Below are 16,307 nucleotides of genomic sequence, written 5' to 3'. Positions count from 1 at the left end.
ACAGAATCTGGAGAGACAGGAAGAGAAACAGTCTGTTGTTAACTGACAAGTACAAATAGCCAAGAGACAGACAGTTAAATGGAAAGATAGACATTTGGCTTATTTCCAATGGGACTGATAGACAGGTAAAGGTCTGATCTTGTTACTGGTGTATCTGTGTTTGTGTAAAAGGGAGGGGCAAAGCACCCATTGGCGACATTTAGCATTTTACCCGACAGAGCAGGTGAGTCTTTGAATTTTTCCAGTAATGAGAGGTAACGCTGGCATATAGCTGTTGACTTTTAAAAGCGTTGATTTGTGCAGTTGTCAGACATTTCCTGCTGGCCCGTTGGCACACACACACATACAAAACCTTAGCCCACGCAAACCTCTGGACCTCTTAAAAAAAAAAAAAAGTCGGCTTCCTTCTTTAAAGGTCACTCCACTCAGTGTTGACAGTTTCTGAGGGCATGTGAATTTGACATCCACCAAGCGTCCAGAAACAATAAAGCACCATTCCAACCTTAGACCTCCGAGCTGTAGAAAATATCTGCTGCGCTCATATAACACAGGAGGCCCATTAAACTGTGTCCAGGGTCCAGTGTCATGGAGGCCGGCACAGGATGTGTGAATGACTAATCTTCTATCCTGCTATCTAGCAAGGGCCTACTAAATCTGAGTCCTGACCTGCTGCTTGTTCTGACGACGTCCTTTCTGCTCGATCCCTCTGGCAGAGGCCGGCCTGTAGCTGTGGATCCTGCCCCAGCTTGCACACAGGAATGTACTATTGAGAAAGCGTTGCACCGCAAACGCTCCCAGCCATTCCAACCCGTAATCAGATCCAGTCTGTCATCCCCCATCCCGTCTCCAATCTCTCTCTCTCTCCCTCTTTTTTCTCTTCAATCTTTCTTTCTCTAAATGACATGCACACACGCAGAACACAAACACCCACGTACAGAACAAGCACTCAGACACCCACACAGAATTGCAGACACCAATTTGTAGACATGTATGTTTGTGCAAACACGGTGCAAAAGTCACAGAGACTTTCTGCAGAGCGAAGTAAATGTAGCTCTGCAGGGAAAACTAAAAAACATTTCCACATGTTTTGTTGGATTTCTATAAGATTTACATGAGAAACATAAAAACCCTAAAGGCCTGGTAACACCTGGTAACACCAGAAAGTAGCACAGCAAAATCATGTGTGTTCTCGCAAAATAGGTCAGCAGGTCTCTCTGCACTTCGCTTTTTTTTTTTTCTGTGTGCAGTTTAATCCCCCCAGCATTTTGTTCTCAGGATTGTACAATACTTCATTCAATGACAAGCTACTGAAGACAGCAAAAAAGCTTGCTAGAAAGCAGAGTAGCTTGCGAGGTTTTCTGTTTTCTCTGTGACGCGCCATTTACTCTGTCTGACCCACCTATCTGGCATGTTGTTCTCAGGATTGTTCATCGTTTCATTAAATAAAGATGATAAAGATGTAACTGAAGTGAAAAAAGAAGTTCTTCGAGCCAGCAAGCTTGCTAAGTGTCAGTTAGTAAAATTATTGGTTAGCAAGTTTGTTTTTGTTAGCTTCGTCACTAACACAATGATGAGTTTGTATCATAAATCTTGGTCTTGTGACTGTATGAAAACCATCGCTATTTTGTGGATTATTTTACACTCTGACAGAGGAGGTTAAATAAAACATTATGAGCCAATACGGCTAACAACATAACTTCTCTACAGTCCATCAGCACTTTCGAGACAGCTTCGTCTTAGTCAACAACACAAATTCAAGTGTCACATCATCAGAGTTGAACTCATTCACCCTTTTTGTGTGCAAATCCACTGATGACCGCAAACCTTTTCAGTTGTAATTGCTGGTGTGACGAGGCCTTTGGAGTCAGTCATACAGAGTTCAGTGGGCATTACTCTGTACCACTTTAGCAAAAGTTTTGAAATTTAAATGTGATTTGATTCTGATTCACTACAAAGCTTCATGTTTCTGTTTACTTTCCTTCTCGTCCTCTGTATGGAGAGTTTTGGAAGCTCTTTATGTAGCACCATTTTTGTGCATGTGCTTAGCTGGTTGTAGATTTATCCTTTTAATACTATAAAAAATTATTTAAATGTAAGAATCCATTTTGTTTCCTCAGAGGCAAAAAGTTTAGTTTGCACGTCCACTTATCCACTTATACTCTTAGTCATTGTTTCAGTTAGTTAATCATCCTAACAATGAGCAATCTCTTCCTCCCTCTATCTCCAACCACCAAATCTCCTCATCTCTTTCCACCTGACTGGCTATGATTGCTGCTGATCCTTCCCTCTTCATCTCCAGACCTCCCTCCTTCTCCTCTCTCTTTCTGTCTTTTCACTGAGGCGGGATGGGGAATATTTCTTTAAGCTCCTTTTTCTCTCTTCTTCTCTCAGGAAACTCTGACTGTGGTGCTGTTTTGCTGGCTTTCAATAAACTCTTGGATCCCGCGCCTTTCTGAAAAACCACAGCTTCGATTACACAAAATGAAGCACCACACAACCCTGGGCAACCGAAAGGTGTTTTCAATAATTACTTATTATATGTGTTTGGCGAATCAGAAACATCTGCGGTGAATTTGACTGAAAGAGCCCCAAAACATTCCTAAAATAGGAGTGACGCACGCAGGCCCTGAGACACAAACTGTCTTTCAGACACACGCACACACACTGGAGGGCTACACTGCGCCATTGTCAGTATGGGTCTATTTGCGGGCTGTTTTTTTAGCTGGCCACAGCTGCGGAAATGAATATCAAATGTGGTTATGCTCCCATAAATCAAAACCGTTTGCCGTGTTCTGACTTTCTTTCCCCCGTTTAAAGTCAATTCGCTGGGGCAGTGTGCATTACACTTATACCCTACAGCTTAACTCTTTCCTCTGAAGCAGTCAGAGAGGAGTGTTCAGGGGCTGAAAGTTAAGAATGGTGGGTAAGACTTTATTTAATGAAATGATATCTAATTAAATACTAGCATAGAGAAAATAACAAAAAAATATGTACAAATAGAAAGAGGCTTAAAAAGATGCTGTGACTGAATATCCCTGCATATTACTGGCTGACTAGCATGTTAGCAGCGGGCTTAATAGTGTCAGTGGTTCAGCCATACAAGTAGTCACTACATCATCAAGCTTTACGAACCATATTTTGTTAAGATTCATTGTGCTGTAGCACATTCTGGTGCGATCAGGCCTTTTAGGTAATGGAAAACATCATTGCTGACCTTTATGTGATCCAATCACAACACTTTGTGTGTGTGTGTGTGTGTGTGCGCAGGTGAAGGAGGGTGCATCGATGAAAGCGCCGGAGGTCCTGGACTGGGCTTTACCTCTGCTTTTCTGGGATTAGAGGGGATCCAACGCTGTCCAAATCTTATCCTAACCTACCGTCCAGGCCAAACCAACACACACACTCCAGATCAAGCTGTGGGACAATAGACCTGCCATATGTTAGTTTAACAGGTCTGGATGCTTGCTAAAGGGGGATTGGGAAGGCCTGCTCTGATGTCCAAAGGCCCGGGATGGTGAAGGAGGGAGGAGGGAGTGAAGCATTACCACAGGGGAATGCGTGTGTGACTTTGTGTGCATGTGTATGTTCAAGTAGCGCAGGGTCACATAAGGTCGTGCATGTGAGTGTGCATATTTGGGACAGTGGAATGTGAGGGAGGAGACGGGGGAGGGGGGGGGGCATGCAGCAAAGGGACATCCCATTAATACCAGACCTAATCTCCACCCTGGGTACTGAATATATACACACACGCATACACACACACACAGGGAGACTGACAGACAGACAGCCAGACAGAAGGAAGGGGATAAAGTCAATGTTTTTATTCTGAACTGAAATGGAAAGGAAGAGGAAATGTTTTCATTTCCTTTGTTATATCCAACACCTACACTTACACTGTAAGAAATGAAACATGTCTGAACTCACATCATCAGGATAACTTTTCACTTTCCGTGAGTTTAACCTCTTTTTTACAACTTCACAACAAAAATTCAAATGTAACCATGTTTTGGGATCAAGGTTTAAATCCTTAACATTTCACTCCTGATGCTACATGTAGCAATTCTACTAATTTAACTACATTTCAAGTAATGTTTGGGTAAATTAATTACTTTCAGAGTCATGCAACTTTTCTAGTGGGAAGCTACTTTTTACAGCATGGGTAGCACAACCAAAGACAACCAGAAACCCCTGAGTCAGATATTAACAATGTAAAAACAAATACATTACATTTATATAGAAAGAAATTAACCCACAATTTTGTTTGCATTTGTTTACTTTGTTATTCGTTTTTTTCTATGTAACAGCTTTCGCATATTAAGCAGCTTGTAGTGTGTCCTGTTACTTTTAAAGGAGCTATTTATAAGTGTTGCTACTGCTACATAGCCAGTGTTAGCTGTTAACTTGCCAGTCTAGAAGAAACAAGGACAAGTTCAGCATCAAACTTAATTTATTTATTCACCAAGAGCTGACACTGGTGGTGAAAAGCAACACCAATATTAACTCTTGCCTCTATCACATCGTGTCTTCTCCTGAAGTTAGCATGCTAACCAGCTAGCCCCCGCCTCACAAAGAGCTAGCTAAACTAACTACCTTTAGTTAAGCTAGCCGGAAGTAGATTCCCCAACATAGCTGTAGCAATGACTGACTGCAGAAAACATGCTGCTTTGAGATGGAGCTGGGCAGAGGATCACAATGGATGTCTTGTCAAGTTGGTCGGGTTATTTATTTATTTATGTATTAAGGTGACAAAGTGAGTTCCTTGTATGTTTCTAAATCCATTTCTAAAATAACTGTGTCTGATATAATGCAATATCAGACACAGTTATATGTAATATAACTATATGTTATATAGTTACAGTTATATGTAATATAACTCTCAAGGATTTAAACTTGGTTCTCTGCATTATTTCAGATTAAATATCTTCTGAATTGCATTGTACTTTAAAGTCCCATGCAAACTGTTTGAATTCAACACGTTCAACAGTCAAATCTATAACTACCCTCTGGTTTCCCCTTAGAATCACTGTTACACTGCTTTGATTGCACTGTTTTGAGTCAAACTTATTCACCACTTTTAAATGTACTTCTTTACAAGGCCAAAATAATAGCGACGAAGTGCATCAAAGCTCTGTTCATAAGCCTAACATTTGCATCAAGTTACTGTGACTCAACAAATTTTTGAGAACACTTATTTCCCATCGGTTATTTCCCAAAGTCAAACTTTTTAATGCACATGTGAGTATGGATAGAAAAATAAATTCCAGATTGCACCTTTAAACTCCATTCAGTGAAAATGACTGCTTCACCCGCACTGTGCTGTCAGGCTTAATAAATTCCCCATGAAAGCATGTTCTTTGCATGCAGCCTAATGTGTTTAAGACCTGAATCTGGGCAACATGTGTAAGCAAGTGCTTACTTGTACCCATCCACACACACACAGAGCTGTAGCCATCACCCCCCGCCCAGCTTTAGCTTATTAAGATGGGCAGATTTACAGCTGATGTTGAGCCGTAATTGGCAGTTACACCAGGAGTGATAATGCCGTGGTGTCAGTCGCACACTCTGTAATTACACTGCAAATTATCTGCTGCTCTGTGTGTTTGTTTGTGTGTGTGATTCTAAGTTTTTTTTATTCATGCCTACGTACGTATGTGTGAGAATGTGTGTGCCAGTCTCACATCTTAGCATGTGTATGCTTGTGTCTCCGTCAGTATGTTTATCTGCTTGTGTGTGCGTGTGTGTATACACAAGGAAATGACAGAGCCCCTGTGATGTGAAGTCCCACAGAAGTGTTTGCTGTTGCTCCGGCTCGTCTAAGCTGAGAATGGCAACAATAACAACCCCCTCAGCACTGGAAGGAGTGATGTCAGCCTCTCCCCTCCCTTCACACACACACACACACACACACACACACACAAACAACTGACACCCCCTGGATCGCTCACATCAGACACTGGCACAGCATACCAGCCTAACTTAGCCAGTCCTTACACATACACACAGCCTCTGTTGCTTCACTCTCCAACCTTTCCTCGCACCCTCTGCTGAATAGCCACATTCATTGCTGTCTGCGGCGAAACATAAAACACTATTAACAAAACAGCAAGAGCCTGCTGAGTGACACCTGCCCGGCCCAGCCAATGTACACTTAAGCCCGCTCCAGTAACAAGTGTTATCATAGTCAGCTGTAAGGAAGGCGTCATAAAAAATATATTTAGAGTTTAAAAATATAGATCCTAGAGGGCATTTTGTGTGTAGCTGGGGGAGGATGGTCATACTGTGGCTTGAAAGCAGGGTGAGATGGCAGAGCAACAAGTATAACAGTATCTACAGCCAGGTGTGAGTGCATGGTTATAAACACCAAGCACGGAGTGTCGGAGGTGATAGCCAGTCTGTATTTAGGGCAGAGAAGAATGGTGCTACATAAAGGACCAATGGAGTAATACCAGGGGGAGCACTTTAGTGAGCTGCTGCACGGAGCCAATGGAAAATAAAGCTGTGCCATGCTAGTGGGGGTGCCAGGGAGGCAGAAGGAGAAAAGAAAGATGAAGATGATTTGCAGATGACCATAGTGTAGAGGAAAAGGGGACCTATGGGGGTCAGAGAAAGACCAGGATGATGTATTGTATGATGATGTATTTTTATAATACTAACAGCAGTTTTTCCAACAGTGCTACATCACTCTTGGATCCCCACGGACTGGCAAAGGGTGCTGCAAGATTTGTTCATTTGCAATTTTTCATTGTGCTTATTTATTTTGTTTTATTTTCATCACATATTAAAACATGGATTTTTAACTCTGTATTAAGTTTTTTTCTTCTCGTCTTACATTTTCAAATGTGTTGAATAGAAGCAATAAAATGACTCAAATTGGCTAAACTACATCGCGACTATGTGCCACACCAAAGTTTCAGGTGCGGAAAACATGCCTCAGCAATGCATCGTGGTCATGTGTAGTTATAGTGAAGACACGTTGGAAGCGAATACCCTTTTACATCAAAATTAACGAGTGTAAGCAGGTTTTTTTAAATGCTAGCAGTAAACCCGCTAAAAAACAAGATTGCCTTTTACACTGCCAGGAGTTTGCCTGAGAGGACACACACCACTGTCGTTACAGAGCACACACACAGACGCAGGAGAGAAAGAGTGCTAGCTGCCGTGCAGACTGGTAAAATGGATCAGATGCATCTCATCCTCAGGTTGTTGCTTCTGTAAATGTAAAAGCCTCGACATGAGATGCTTCGATCTGTGATCATGAGTTTTTGAAACTTATTTTGGGGCACCAGCTCACTCCTGCATCTGTGTAGCCACAGTGTTTCTGGTCTAATAGCATCGTGCTGGACCGATGACAGGTCTGGTTACAGTGTCTGTGTGCGTTGAAAGATGTCACAGCTTGGAAAAGGTACGAAAATTTGCACGTGCACCCGGGTTTTGTGTTTCCATCAATGCTAACTGGAGCTGATAAATACCCACATTTGCTGCAGAGTCATTTGACCCAGGTGTGAATGCTGATTGTAAACTCTTCCGTTGCCGACAAAAGCCTGATGTTCGGGTCTTGGTGAGTTTTTTGACCAGTGGAAAAAGGGCTTAGTAGATCAGGTAACATCGGCTTTGCCATTCCTCACTCCCTGCTTTGTGTGCATGTCAACCTCACAAGTTAGCCAGTAGCTTGCACTTGAAGATGTTTTGTGAATGAGCAACCTATGACTGGCTCCAATGACCAATATGATTTTTATGCTATATAGCAACTTTGTTTTGTTGGTATCTGTATTATTGGAGGCAAGGAAAAGAGAGAATCCAGAAATCCACACCTGGTCTACACTAAACTTCCTGGCGCACCACAGCTTTACTGTTTTTTGTGATGGCAAGGGGAAAACTTACCATTATTTGCCAAAAGCTGTTTTTGTTTTTTTTCAACATTTAAACCCTCTTTTCTTTTCTGTGGCGCTGGTCAGTCCTGTATCATTTGAAATCCCACAGTGCTTTCAGGAGCAGCTCACTCAGTTCTCATAGTAAACAAAATGACATTGCAATGAGTAGGTACTTACATTTAATGTAGTGGTAATATACATGCATCCTTCTACACAGCTGTCAGAATTAGCGATGAGAAAATACAATGGAAAAATTTGGCAGCAAGTTTGTTTTATTGTTATGTTGTACTTTGCTGTACTGTATTTTTATGCTGTAGCTGTTTAGTTAGTCATAGTTAGTTCCACTTCCACTGTACCTGAGTGGCACAGCAGAGCACTAACAGTCATGTAGTATCTGTAAAAGCCAAATGTACATGTAAAGAAACAGTGTGGTTGTTGTGGCCATGGCTTAAGCAGTTTTGATTTAAACTATTTTCAATTTACACATAGAGTAATTGCACCTGTATAATATATAAACAAACCTGAGAAACACTCTCTGATACTGCAGTGGTGAAGGTCAGAGGTCAGGTGTTGATGTGAAGTCATAAGACATGAGTTTTCAGCCTCTGACAAACAGAACTGCATCAACTCTGACTCTGATGGAAGGATCGGTATCACTTTTTCAGCATTTTTGACAGACTGGCTTGTTATATGTTCATACACCTCACTACAAAACTTCACACTGCACTGTGTCATCCATCAGCACTTACCTCTCATAGAAATACATGGGATATTGTTAGGTTTTTTTTTTTACAGATCACAGGTTCTGGGATATCACGGAGCCTGAGCACTATGCAGCACCTGTAAGTCCACTTGCCTCCCTCCCTGTAACCACAGGCGAGGACAGGGGATGCAGAGTTTTCCCAGGCTCAGCCAAGGTGAATATAAAGGCAGCTCTGTTCGCTCCCTGCCTGCATCTCGTGCTCAATCTCTTTGAACTGGGCAGTCATGTCAGCAGCTCCCAGCCTCCAGCCCCCACACCGCCCTTCATGTGCCCATGGGGAGCGATAGGCTGGTCGCCGACAGATCCACACAACACCCAGAACTAAGACACGCACACACACACACAGGGCTGTGCCCTGTCTGCCTACAGGAGACGCTGATACAGACATGTGCAGTATCCATCAGAAAGGCAGAGAATGTGCCATTGGCTGTATTTTTGCATTTGGCATGCATTCAGTTACACACACAGGGTTTGAACCTGGGCACCATTGGAACAATGAGCCCTAAAATGTCCACTACAGCATCTCGGTTGTCCCCCATAAAGTCAAGGGCAGGATAAAGCTGTTAGCTGGTATTTAATTTAGAATCTGATAAGCTGTATCAGTGCTGTAAATTTAGACTTTTGGCTGTTGACTAGTAAACATTCATTTAACTGTGTCTGCAAGTTTAACCAAAGATGGTTTGTAGTGTTAATATCCCACTGCAAGCAAACAAATCACGGTACATCGCCTCTAACGGCTTGTGGGTGTATCAACTCTGACAAGCAAGCTAGTAGCTTGTACATGTGCAAAGATTGCAAGAATAAGCAACCAACAACAACAATTATGTGACTGAGCAGGTCTTACCTGTTGAGTAAACAATTTTCATAAATAAAAAAAAAATCTAAATTAATGAGGACTGTGTCTTTTTGCTATTCAATGCTTATGCTCAATAAACATCTAGCGTTAGCTGATTGCTCTACATTCTAGCTAGATAGCATTTGAATACTATTGACAGCTAACAATGGCTAAAGCTAGTAAAGTAGAATCTGCATTAATAGGCACTAGTTTTGGCCACTTGTGAACAATACTGATCATCATTAAGTTGATGTAGCAAACTTGCAAGCAAACATTTCATTATGGACAACATCATTCATTTAGAGTTGTGTTTCTGGCCCTTTCTTTTGGTCTCTACTAACTCATGAGGGAAATATCTGGTTCTCTAGCTGTTAAATGCTTAATCGTGTCTGTTTTGTGCTGAGTAGTTAATGTGCAGTGGGCTTTTTGAGCTTTTTCACTTCTGCCTGCTGTGGCCAAAAACAATACCCAGCCCAGACATCTAAATGAGTTGAAATTCACTACAAAACTGTAAAGCCAAGGGGAGCTACATGTGGCTTTTCACATTGTTTTCACATTCACATTTCTTATGATACGCTGTTTATCATTAAAAAAAAACAAAAACAAAAAAAAACACCATTGATTATAGCCCATTTAAGCACATCACTCTAACATCTGAATGACCTTAATCAAGATCTCTGGACATTCGGGCCTAAGCAGCAACATCTCCCAGAGGTGAATGCAGATTGTAAGCTTTAACATTGTGGACCAGTGGGTTTTGTGACCAGTGTAAAAGGAGCTATAGAAGATATAAGAGTATCTGATGTCTTCAGCTTTAAAAGAATGATAATGAATATTATAATTACACTAAAACAAAAGTTAGTTTAAGTAGAAAAGTAACGTATCCATCACTAAATCTGAGTTTTAATAAGTAAATCTTGTGGTTACAGGTCCAAGTCAACTTCAAATTAAATACTGCACAGTTAAACCTTGGTTAAACAGAGATGGACTTTCTTGATCACACCAGTTTCAGTCATATGATTTTACAGTGCACTACAAATTCCCATTTGTTTAGTAGTAATCAAAAGCAAAACAACTATTTTAATTTGGCTTATATAAATTCTAATATCATTATTTTGCAGCCCCTCCCACACGTTTACAGTTACAAACAGTGGAAAAATACCCATTTGCCCACTTGACCCAGATAATTCTGCCTCAAACATTACACACATGCAAAAACAGGAACCTTTTTAGAGAAAGATGTGCTGTACACAAACACACAAAAAAACATAAACATCAGAGAAAAAAATGGGATTACAAATTCATTCATAAAATAGTTGTAACAAGCATATAACATGTACACTTTCCCTCGCATACACTCAATATACAAACACACTAATCAGGCGCTTTCCCTCCTTTTCCTGTTATGGTGATAAGTGTTGAGTTGGTTGTGTAGGTAGCGTGCACAATCACACTGGCACAGGATCAGACATTTCATTTCCTCTATCAAAGGTCATCATTTTGTTATTTATACCATCCACGTCTGCCTCATACTGTGATTGCTACACAGTGAGTAACGCAGACACAATGGCAGCCTTATAAATCATTGAGTCCATACAAAGAATTTGGAAAACTGATGAAACACACCTGGTTCATGCCAAAATGAAGACTATGGTGTTTGTTAGCAACAAAGCAGTAAATACACATGTTGTGATGACCGGAGGGAAGTACATGTGTGTGTATTTGTGTGAATGTGTGTTTATTTCAGTGTCTGCCGTGGCAGAAGCAGATGTTTTAACGAAAGTTAGAGATGTTAAACTTGTGTGTGTGTGTGTGAGTGTTTATCTACATATTAAAGACAGAGCAACAGTCAGAGAGACAACTGTGAAAGCAAGACAAATATATATTCATATTAACAGCATATAAAAACTCTCCTCTCCTTCTGTGATGAGTTCAGGTTGGTCCATCCAAGAGAGCTGCTTGGCTCAGACTCTCAGGAAGGACCCTTTTAGAGATTCTGGCCCGCCATCAGGTCACACACTCTTCCTCTTCCAGAGGGCTCTGTGCGCACATAAATCAAACATACTCCCAGCGCTCTCCCATTATTTGTGACATCTATCTGGATGGGCAGACATGTTGTAGAGGATGTGGTCGTTTACCAGGCCCCGCCAGGCCAGAGTCCTGGGCCAGGGGAGTGGGGCGGAGGCTGGAATACAAACAAATCCCTGGCTGGGATGATAATACTCCCCATGCTGTTTTTTTCCTTGACAAATGAAAGTCTTAAACGTTGCTGGGAAGATATAGGAAGTTGCAGAAGTTGAAGAGTTTCAAGTCCAGGTTTCCTGGAAATTATGTGATGAAATAGTTTGTTGTAAAAGTTTAAGTACAGGTTTCCTGGATATAAAACAAGCGAATGAGTATGTTCATGTGCACCTATACTCTCACACAAACACTGATTCATACAAAAGGTCACACATCCAACCCAAGTGGCCGTAAACGAAGAGTGAAGTGCTGCAAATCCTTTAGAACCACTGTCATTTCCAGGAAGATTGTGCGTGTGTGTGGATACGTATGTGTGTGTGATTGGGGTTGGCAAAAGAAGCCATGCAGTTGGAGGGATGTTTAATTAGGTTAAGGAGGTGCAGCAGGCAAGACAGCCAACTGGCCCTACACACCCTTGTCCTCGACAGACACACACACACACACACACACACACTCCACTTCTCAAGTGTATCTGGCTCCTCTGGCTCAGCACAGTGTTCGGTACACGCAAAACTTGGAAAACTGTTCAAGTTTCCAGCTGCCACCTGCTGCTGTACTCACTTTTCATTACTCCTGAGTGAGAGCACACAGCACAACTTTGAGTAACCTGCGGCCTTTCATTTATTTTTAGTGTCTGTAAAAACTGACAAAGTAAATGTGGAAATGCAGAAAGATGATTTACGTTTGACCTTTACTTATCCCTCAGTCATACAGTATTTAAACCTGCACTATACACTAGTCTTCATTTTACCATGCTTCCCCACAGTAGAGGTTAGCACACACACCTGGGAACTTCTCTGTCGCATATCCGACATAAAAACCTTGCCTAGAGGCACGTTGGCAGTATCTCCTGAGTGGAACGGGCACGTCATTACTCAGATTGATGAAATAGCTCCCCACCTCAAAATGCAGCCATGTCATCACCGGCACAGACAGCTCCAGCAAATACGCTTTTGGAAACAGAGACAGTTTGTACAGGCAGTGGTTTGAGATGCATTTGAATGCATCTGTCTCTACAAGACACACGGACGGTGTTGGTGCCTTTGGGAGGATTTTTTTTTTTTTCAATGCAAATATCAAACAATTAATTTGGCTTGTGGTTAATTGATTAACAGAATTTGAGGAAGTCTGTGCCTCTGCTTTTTGAGGTGTTAAAAATTCTGGTGTTATTTTATTCATATGTTAGCTCTGACTGCCACATATCAGTGACTGTGCTCACCATATATGGCTCGTTACTTAGCTTGTTAGCTAGCAAATAAGCCTGCAGATGAATTAATCTTGGGTTAACCTGTAAGCAAGATGCCCAGCCGCTCAACTATGCTAACAATGCTAACAGGAGAGCAAGCTTGCCACACTTATTTAAAGGTTTTCAAGGGAGCCTGATTCAGATGCTGAAGTATCAATTAACAGGCAGCTTTTAAGTTTCTTGGTCTGTAGGACATCTTCTTTTGATCTTTTGAAAGTGTTAAATGTTGCACTGAATGTATTTTTCTTGATTATTAAAGAGTAAAAAATAGTAGTCTGACGCCTTATAAAAGTCACATGATGAAGTTACGATCAGTGTCAATCCCAGACCTTACTCCAGGAACACACTGCCTGCATTGCATGTGCATGGCGACTGTGTTGCTGAACTGCTGCAGCTTGCGCGCATATGTGTGTGCACACCACCAGCTCTATCTTTCTACATAGAGTTTGCCATGAATAATGGCCGTCAGCTGGCTACTCGAATGTGGGATTTCTTCTCATTATAAATTAATTTAATTAAATTATGATGCTGCTATGATGTCAATGTGACTATCAACATGTCTGTTTCCTCTCTATTTTTGCTGGTAACTGCATGCCAAATCTCTGGATCACGCGATGCAGCCGCGTGAGGCGTGACGCAGGCAGTGTGTCCGCTCTAATCTGTTACCATGGGTGCCGAAATGAAAACCAAGACATTTCCCAGCCGCCACGCAGCCAGTGTGTTCCTGGTATTACAGCCTGTGAAGACATTCATTAGTGTGTTAGTTGGTTTGCTTGTAGCTAGCTATCTTGTGAAACTGCTCAAGAGTACAGATAGTTCTTCTGGTGTTTTCATCAATTAGACACTACCATCCTCTGGACTGGAGTAGAGCAGACCCTGATTTTCAACAGGCTCAGAAAAACTACAACAGATGCAGTTAGATTTGTGTTGTGCTCAGCTGCTTCTCTGACCTTTACACTGCTGCTGTGACAGTGCAAGTGTCTAGCTCAGCTTTTGCTGCAGCATAGGACACAAGCATCCAGGAATACACTGCACTGATAAATCAAATGCATGCATCATGAGCAGTACTTTGTATCATTCCCCTTAATCATTTATGCTAATTCTACTTTTACCACCCAAGTTTTAGGGCAGAGGAGAAACAGAAAACTTTTCAGAGTTGTACAGTCCTTTGTCAAATGAGTATAAAAGTCGATTTCATGTCTGATAGTCATTTAATGAACTGCCTGGATTTTATTTTTGTCTGCTGCCCCAGTCTTAAAAACCCACTTACACAACACTCCCAGAAGATGACAATGATGAAGTGTGAGAGACGTTCATAGTTTACCTTGTGAAAGTGGAGGTTAAAAAAATGTAAATGGCACATCTGGGAATTCTTCACCAGATGACCCTGAAAATTCACACACTTCCCATGAAGAACAGTCACTTAATTGGCTTCTTAAGAACAAAACATTATCTCATGTCTTCCTCAAAACTTACTCTCCCTCCCTGGCTGTAGATTATATCCAACACACCCACACATCTCCCCCTTCTGACAAGCACACCTCTGACCTCAGAGTTTGCTGGTGTGCAGCCAGGCAAAATGACATCACTTCCTTTTGGCAGCTTGACAGACTCTTCATCAGTGAAGTTGCCCCTGGCTTGAGAGAAGAGTGAAGGAAAAAAAACAATAATGATAATAATTATACCTTCACACGTAATGAGCAGAGCCCACGGGCCACAATATATAACAGCTGGGCCTGGGAGCTGTCAGACAGCTAGATAGTGAGTGAACGCTCAATGCAAATCAAAGACAGATGTGAATTATAGTTTGTGACACATAGCTTTGTGGTTTGTAACGCGCTGGGGCGGGTTTGGATCTAAATATCTTAATATACTGTTGCAGAACACCTTTTAAAATTAAAGTTTGATGTTATGGGCCAGCAATATCTGTGTTTTTGCTAAATTTTCAAGGGATTACAATGTATAATATATATCTTAGCACAACCCTTTTGACACTAAGTGTTCTTGTGGGGAGCAGTTAGTAATGCTAACATGTAAATAACAGCTTCAGTATAAGAAAACAGCAACCTGGAGGACGCTGAAGTGAACTGCAGTTCCTCAAATGGCCACTTGAGGCTGGCTCCAACAGTGAGTCAATCCCCGCAGACTCTCTTGTTAAAATGGACAACTTTACATCAGAAATAAACATGTTTACAGCCTGGTACAAAGATGGTTTTAGTCTCTATAGCTAATTTCTTTCCTTCATGACAACTGTTCTGTGGTAAATTTCTATAGAACTCACTAATTTTATCAAGGCTTAAAGTTCTGCATAACTGAGGGTGAGCCGCTTTGAGTGACATGGTGAGCGTATGTTTGCCACATTCGCCAAAGTCTCAGCTCCACACACGCCCCACCTCTTTGCCCATTTCTGGATTAGCCAGGAGTTAGCCGGAGTCGGGCACTGCCAAGTTGGCGATGGCAGAGCAGCCCACTCTGAGCTTCAAAACTGCTCTTCAGAAACATATGGGTGATGTCACAGAGGCTACATCCATCTTCATATACAGTCTATGATTGTAACTGCTGGTGCTTTGCATTCATGACTTGTATTTTTTTATCTTTTTTCAAATAAAAGCTTTGGTGTTTAATATGATATTTTAATTGGACACACTAGGCTATGTGGATTTGCAGTCTTTGCAGTTGTATGTGCCCATTCAACTGTGTGTGTGTGTGTGTGTGTGTGTGTGTGTGTGTGTGTGTGTGTGTGTGTGTGTGTGTGTGATTAATGCTGCAGGCCAGATCAGGGCAAAGATATGAGCACAGGCCTTGCCACAACACCTACAGACTTGCAGTTACGGTGCCTTCAGGTTCTGTTTTTTCTCAGGTCTCACCTTCCTCACACAGTTTGTGTGGTTCCCTGTCATCATCACACACTCTCCCGCTCTTCTTTTCCCATCAAACATTTTGCCCAATCAGGATTTCTCACTTTTAATGACACTATCATTCATGCTTGTGTACACACCCTCTCTGTTACAATGAAATGAATCTGCAGTTGTACATATTCAAATCATAACAAACCAAAGTTATGGTACAGCTAAAGACACGATGACCCACATACTGTTCACGCAGACAAAATGTGTCTTAAGTGGAATGTGTTGGTTGATACGAACCTCACTGTATAACAAATACAAACCCCTGGTCTAATAATGCTGCACAGGTTGTTCTGACATAATGGAAACCAAACAAAAGATGTGCAATGTATATATACTGGTAGCTGCTGCTAGTACACTGTGCACTGCCATATTACATTTTATGTGAGGCACCAGTGTCATCAAGACATTGTTGGGTTTGAGATAAAAGATGGTTTGAAAAGTT

The sequence above is a fragment of the Trachinotus anak genome, unplaced genomic scaffold (genome assembly GCF_046630095.1).
Source record: "Trachinotus anak isolate AG129_WGS33_773 ecotype Australia unplaced genomic scaffold, CSIRO_AGI_Tana_v1 ptg000007l, whole genome shotgun sequence".
NCBI lineage: Eukaryota > Metazoa > Chordata > Actinopteri > Carangiformes > Carangidae > Trachinotus > Trachinotus anak.
Note: the sequence above shows the minus strand (reverse complement) of the source record.